At 41.0% G+C, this 6,251-nt stretch overlaps 4 non-coding genes across 4 annotated transcripts; 2 read left to right on the top strand and 2 right to left on the bottom strand.

Moving 5' to 3' along the window:
- Positions 1 to 997: 997 nt before the first annotated feature.
- Positions 998 to 1,088, bottom strand: TRNAY-GUA (transfer RNA tyrosine (anticodon GUA)). Its single transcript is given in 2 exon segments — positions 998 to 1,033; positions 1,052 to 1,088. It is a non-coding gene; the product is annotated as a tRNA-Tyr (tRNA).
- A 623-nt stretch (positions 1,089 to 1,711) lies between these two features.
- Positions 1,712 to 1,784, top strand: TRNAR-ACG (transfer RNA arginine (anticodon ACG)). The gene has a single exon. It is a non-coding gene; the product is annotated as a tRNA-Arg (tRNA).
- A 1,402-nt stretch (positions 1,785 to 3,186) lies between these two features.
- On the bottom strand, positions 3,187 to 3,259 carry TRNAR-ACG (transfer RNA arginine (anticodon ACG)). The gene has a single exon. It is a non-coding gene; the product is annotated as a tRNA-Arg (tRNA).
- Positions 3,260 to 3,699: 440 nt separating this feature from the next.
- TRNAY-GUA (transfer RNA tyrosine (anticodon GUA)) lies at positions 3,700 to 3,789 on the top strand. The gene is given in 2 exon segments: positions 3,700 to 3,736; positions 3,754 to 3,789. It is a non-coding gene; the product is annotated as a tRNA-Tyr (tRNA).
- The last annotated feature ends 2,462 nt before the right edge of the window (positions 3,790 to 6,251 follow it).

Below are 6,251 nucleotides of genomic sequence, written 5' to 3'. Positions count from 1 at the left end.
CTTCCCTTGCTCGGCTTCGTCCATTTTCGTCTGCTGCCCCTTACGCCTGGAACGCTCTTCCAGAACATTTGAGAACTACAAGTTCAACCACAGCTTTTAAAGCTCAACTAAAAACTTTTCTTTTTCCTAAAGCTTTTAAAACTTGATGTTGTGCAGACTTCTACTGTTACTTTCTACTGTTAGTTTTTCCCTACCTTGTGCCTGCTTACCCTTCCCTGTACCTGTTGGCATTCTCTTCCCCTCCTTATTGTTTTACTATGATTTTATTAGATTGTAAGCCTATGCGGCAGAGTCTTGCTATTTACTGTTTTACTCTGTACAGCACCATGTACATTGATGGTGCTATATAAATAAATAATAATAATAATAATAATAATAATTGTGACAGCCGGTAAAAATCTAGAGTTAAACGGAATTAATAAAAGCACACAGAAACTTAGATGAGAAGTATTTGGAAAGGGTGAGAATGCTTTTTTGTTTGAAAGACTTGAGCTAACTTCACAAAAAGATTCCATACTGTCACCCATGAAAAATGAAGTGGTAAAAACAGCTGCTTGAAAGGCCGATTCCATATTGGGAAGCAAAGCAATTATATATCAAGTATCCTTCTAATTCTATATGCCAGGCTAATTGTAAACCGCCCAGAGAGCTTCCACTATGGGGCGGTATATAAATTTAATAAATAAATAAATAAATAATCGTGTAGTAGGGGAGTCTTTAAACTTTTTTAGATCCATACTTCTTTTTGCCTCTGCTCTCTCCTTTTCCTGCCTTCTCTTAAAAAGAAAAAAGCAAAAGAAAATGGTGGTGGCATTATTCTGAAATAATTTGCAAAATTCATGCTTGGCAAAATTCAATGCTTCATAATGACAACCTCCAAGTATAAGACATGGTCACAGTTGCCTTCTTGTGGTAGGAGGGTGAAAAGGGCACAGCCATTTACAGAAAGATAGGGGATAGTCATTTCAAACCGAAAGGGAAAGTAGAAAAAATAATCTCCTTCGAGCCGGAATCGAACCAGCGACCTAAGGATTCCTATAGCATAACTCCTCTACAGTCCTCCGCTCTACCAGCTGAGCTATCGAAGGGACATATAGGTTTTTCTCCTGAGAGGTACATAAGCCTTAGTAGAACAATTGAACTTTGCATTTATGCACACAACATGTTACGGAAGTGCCCAAAACTAGGAACGATCCACCTGCATAAAAATCGGAGACATGAAGGGTCATTAAAAAAAACACCAATGGGTAACAAACGTAATCCAGCAATTTCCATAAACTCAGCCATGCGAATTCCATCTTTTTAGATTTCTCAGCGATTGATCTCTCGCGCTAAGGCCTCTCAATAGCCTTTGCCTGAGCTCTTTCTCCTCCTCACTCCCAGCGAAATGCAAGGAGGAGGATGTTTCCTACTTAAAACATGAATCGCCAGAGGCCGCCTTCATTTTCGCTGCCTGGCAAACGAGCTTCAGACTGAACTGCTAAGAAGGGCGCTGAGAAGTTTGCCTAAGCGCACCAGAGCACTTCATGTTGCATATCATCTGTCGCTGAAGTTATCCGTGTCAGAATAAGCAAGTGTGCAGGCCACGTAAAGGGCATTTCCTTTGCTTGTTAGTTTGGCCTTAGTGCCACATTTGTTTTATTCAGCCAATAATGTCTAGTAATGCTCTTTCTTTTTCTTTTTCTTTTTGCAAGCAGAAGCACAGAGCATGGGGCCAGTGGCGCAATGGATAACGCGTCTGACTACGGATCAGAAGATTGTAGGTTCGACTCCTGCCTGGCTCGTGTGCTCTCTGTTTTCTAATTTAAAATTAATGTCCGCCAATGATGCTCTAAACTCCCGTGAATGGGCAAGCCCATGGCAGCCGTTCTGTGAGAAGGCCCACAACGCTCTCTCAGCCTTCCGTGTGTACCCAACAAAGCACCCCTGCTCAAAAGCATTCATGAAGCTTAATATATTCTAGGATACAGCCCACTCCAGGAAACTCTATGGCTATGCTGTAATAAATGTGTTAGTCTCTTAAGGCAGAGGTGAGGAACAGTTTTGGAACAGCTGCATATCACCTCTCCTGGCCCTTTGTGGGCTGGATGATGTCAGGGGCATCCTGACGTCATCTGATCCTTCGCCAAAGTGCTGGTTGGAGACCAGCTAGCTTCGCTGCACTTCGGTTTTCTCTGACTGGGGCAAGTTCTTGCCCAGAAAAGCCAACCTGACTGAGGTGGGGACTAGGAGTGCTCCACCCTTAGCCAGTTTGCCTGCACTGTGTCCACCCCAAAGGGTAAACGCACAGGGTGGGCAAGTTCCTGGTTTTACACACCACATGCCATCCCCCATGGTGGTGGCATGCAATGCGTGAACGCACTCAAAAGGCACTGAGAGGGGCAGTTCCTCCTAAACCCAGCCAAGTCCTTCCACAGCCACATCACCACTGTTATCTCCAATGTGTCATTGGAGATAACAGTGAGGATTCCCCCAACTGATCAGAGATAATAATGGGGATTCCTCCATGGGGGACTTGAAAGCTGAACTCCACCCTCTGGAAGAATCCAAGGAGGCTCTACAGGCTGGACTAGGGCCATAGGCGTGTTAACTATGCCTGCTTTAAGGCGCCACAAGTCTCTGTTAATATTTTTTTAAAAAAAATGTAATCTGTTATTTTACAAATTTGTGCAAATTTGAATCGCTGAAGTCTGAAGTCTGAATATAATTACCATGCACTTTAGTCCTTAAATAGAACATTCTATTTAGGCTGTGCTACACCAAGTTTAAGGAAATTATTGATATTATATATGCTAAAATATGCCAAATTTCGCTGTATATTTTCTTTTTGTGGAAACAAATGGCTTTTCTGGCTTGAGTTAAAGTCAGGGTAAAGCCTTTTTTAATTTGGACATTTTACAACCATGTTGCTCTTACAGTACTTTCAAAAGCATGTTGGCTGATGGTTTTATTTTTTAGTTTAGAATAGATTATTTGCAACTTCGATGGCTTCAAAAACAATGTTACATAGTGTGATGTTATCTTGTGGACTCTTCATCTATGATAAGATCGTTTAAAAGGTTTACATTCCATCAACCCCTTTATCTAGCAGAGACTTTTGTGCAGGAGATAAAGAAGAAATTTGGTAGGCGACTGCTCAGATATTGCTTAAAGTAGTCTTTTCATAATGTAGCAACAAAAAGCTACCGAGCCAGGCAGGAGTCGAACCTACAATCTTCTGATCCGTAGTCAGACGCGTTATCCATTGCGCCACTGGCCCAGCACATATGGTGGTCTTTGTAAACATATTCAAACATATAAGTGAAACTTAGTGAAATACATTCCTATCCAATTTCCAGCTTCAAACATGATTTTTATTTACCACTTAGTTCTCCTTCTAAGTTTCACCCCACCCCCCATCCAGTTAATTCAGTACCCCTGCATTCAGCGGGACTAAACTATAAAAGGACTGGTTTCTCTTTCCCTTATCACCACAATAGTCACTCGTCCTCCCCACTTTCACTCCTGAATTTCAAATTCATAGCGCCAGCGATTGCATTCATTACACTAAGCGCAGCGGCTACCAATGCTTTTGCAACGTCTCCTCCACGCATGCGATCTTCAGCGCCATCTTGTGATTTTTTACATGTTTAACTTGGGCTTGGCAAACAACACCGGCGTGCATTCTTTTACTTCCCTGACGGCGTAATTCTCCAAGTCCCTTCGATAGCTCAGCTGGTAGAGCGGAGGACTGTAGGCGTGTTGGCTGTGGAAATCCTTAGGTCGCTGGTTCGATTCCGGCTCGAAGGAGGCACAATCTTTTCCTTCCTTAAAAAACTTAAATAAGAAGTTTGTATTTTATATATATATCGCTCCTCGATTTCGGAGAAAAGGTGTTTTACGAAACTCGTAGTGCAATTTGTATTTAAGTGTTTGGGTAGCAAAAGGATGTTAGAAATACTCGGTTTTGTTGCATTCTTTAAATGCATGCATTGAAACTACTCTGGTTTCACCTGGAATATGTAAAGCAGCGATGAGCAAGAGTACCTCTCAGTGCAGAATGCAGTTCTTCAGCGCTGAGCTCACACACCTCACTGGTCTTGAAAGTAAGTAGGAACTTCTGTTCATTAACTATCAGATATAAATGTAAGCACCAGTCCCAAACTCTTCCTTTAAAAGCTCAACTAGCTGGTTTATGGAAGAGGTCGTTCGTTCGTTCTCTCCCTCCACCGCTCCCGCTCCCGCTCCCGCTCCCGCCCCCCTTCCTACTCTCACGCCGTCCTTTCTCATTATTGTGTGCCATTTCGCTTTTTCAGTGGCGGAGATTCTCAGCTGATTCTCCACTTGCCATGCTTATGCATCAGCTAAATGGCGAAATCACAGGTCAAGCTGATGCAATTTGAAACTAACCTTTAAGATAAGAGCTATGTTTTTTTAAAAGCACAAATATACTGGGGGCAGGATGTGTGACTAAATCAGGTTGGATTGCTCTTTATTAAATACTTTTACAGTGATAGTGGGGTGATGGTTGAACAACGTATATTTTGCTGTTTTTTTAAGTTTCTATGGCTAAGAATTCATGACTTCATGTGATCATGTATGTGACTGTATGAAGGAGGGTTAACATGAGGCAAACAGATTTATAACCACCTCTGCACTTTCTCTAGTAGCTTCAGCAACAGATGATCTGTCAAGAGTTTTCACCATAAGCACATCAAGTGGGATGAAGCACAGATTAATAAGAGCGAGCGCTGAAATGCTTAAAGAGAGTCTCTTGCTGTTCATATGTGGGAAATGGGGTTAATGGCCTATATGAATAATAAGGAAGCCTCTGGTGGTTTTCTCCTTGGAAATTCGAGAAGCAGAATTTAGGAGGTTAAAATGAAACAATAATAATAATAATTATCTGAAACAGGAAGATAATCAAGATTTGAGATATATCTAAACATATATTTCACAGTTAAAAAACCCCAATGGTGCACATGAAGGTGTTACAAGGTAGGGAATCTTTATTGTTCAAGTAATATATTGGACAGCAAGAAGTCAAATTCTTTGTACATAGTACATTCTGAAATTAGTACACTAACAAATTCAGAGGTACAGAGCTAAATACTTATGTTACCTTTGTAAATATGTAGGGTCCATTGGTTACCAGTCACCTGATGTGTCTTAAAATGTGAACACATTAACACAGATGAACAAGCCACCCGTGCTATGTGACAAATAATAAATGCTATGTTAGCCAAATAGCTAACAAATTAAATACAGAACATAGGATATCTAAAATGGATCCTACTCTTGACCTCTTACAATTGAAGTGTCTACTACTATTACCAATTACTAATAGTTTCCAGACTAATCCTGTGTGTGTTTATTAGGATGTAAGTCCTGCCAATATTACTGGACCCGTGCACACTTACTGGGTAAATGTGCATAGGTCTATAGCCATGATTGTGCCTGTGTTCATCAATTGAAATACTTGCTTCTGTGCTGTTGTACTGTACTTGCAGAACAGCTCCATTCACAGACCAGCAGACTACCCTTTTACTTCAAAATAAACCACACACCTAGCAATACAGTTAAACCATACCTAAGCCTGTTTGAATACTTAATCTATGTATTATAAAAAGGGGCCTTGTTCAACTCGCTTTCCTGAGCTTGAGTCTCTCACCATCTCTATGCAAATTCAGATTGCAAGTATGTCTTCTTGTCCCACCCCTTGAGCTAAAAGCTATGACATCCCAAAGATTGGGGAGAGATTTCCAGCCATTAAGAAACATTAAGTCCTTCATCACCCATCAGATCCCAGGTTAAGCAAAACTATGCTGGAAACTAATTTCACATGCATAAGACAAATGGAAATTGATAGGTTATACATGCATATAATAGTAGTTTTGGATTGTGAGTATCTGGGAGTAAACACCATTCTACTTCTAAGTAAACATGCACAGGATGGGCCTGCAGGACTATTACTGTGAGCACTGGTGTGTGTGTGTGTGTGTGTGTGTGTGTGTGTGTGTGTGTGAGAGAGAGAGAGAGAGAGAGAGAGAGAGAGAGAGAGAGAGAGAGAGAGAGAATTCTGTCACTTTCTATTTGCCATGCATTTGTAAACAGACTTACAAATATTTAACTGTAGATCACAAGCTGCAATTTATCATGTAGTGAAAAAAGCTTCTGTACATCAAAAGGTCGTTTCCTGTCATCTTCCAACTATTTATTTACAGCTTTGTGTCTATCGGAAGTATCTCATCTCACAAGCAACCATTCATTGC

The sequence above is a fragment of the Elgaria multicarinata genome, chromosome 7, assembly GCF_023053635.1.
Source record: "Elgaria multicarinata webbii isolate HBS135686 ecotype San Diego chromosome 7, rElgMul1.1.pri, whole genome shotgun sequence".
Classification (NCBI taxonomy): domain Eukaryota; kingdom Metazoa; phylum Chordata; class Lepidosauria; order Squamata; family Anguidae; genus Elgaria; species Elgaria multicarinata.
Note: the sequence above shows the minus strand (reverse complement) of the source record. Positions and strands in the feature narration are given on the sequence as shown.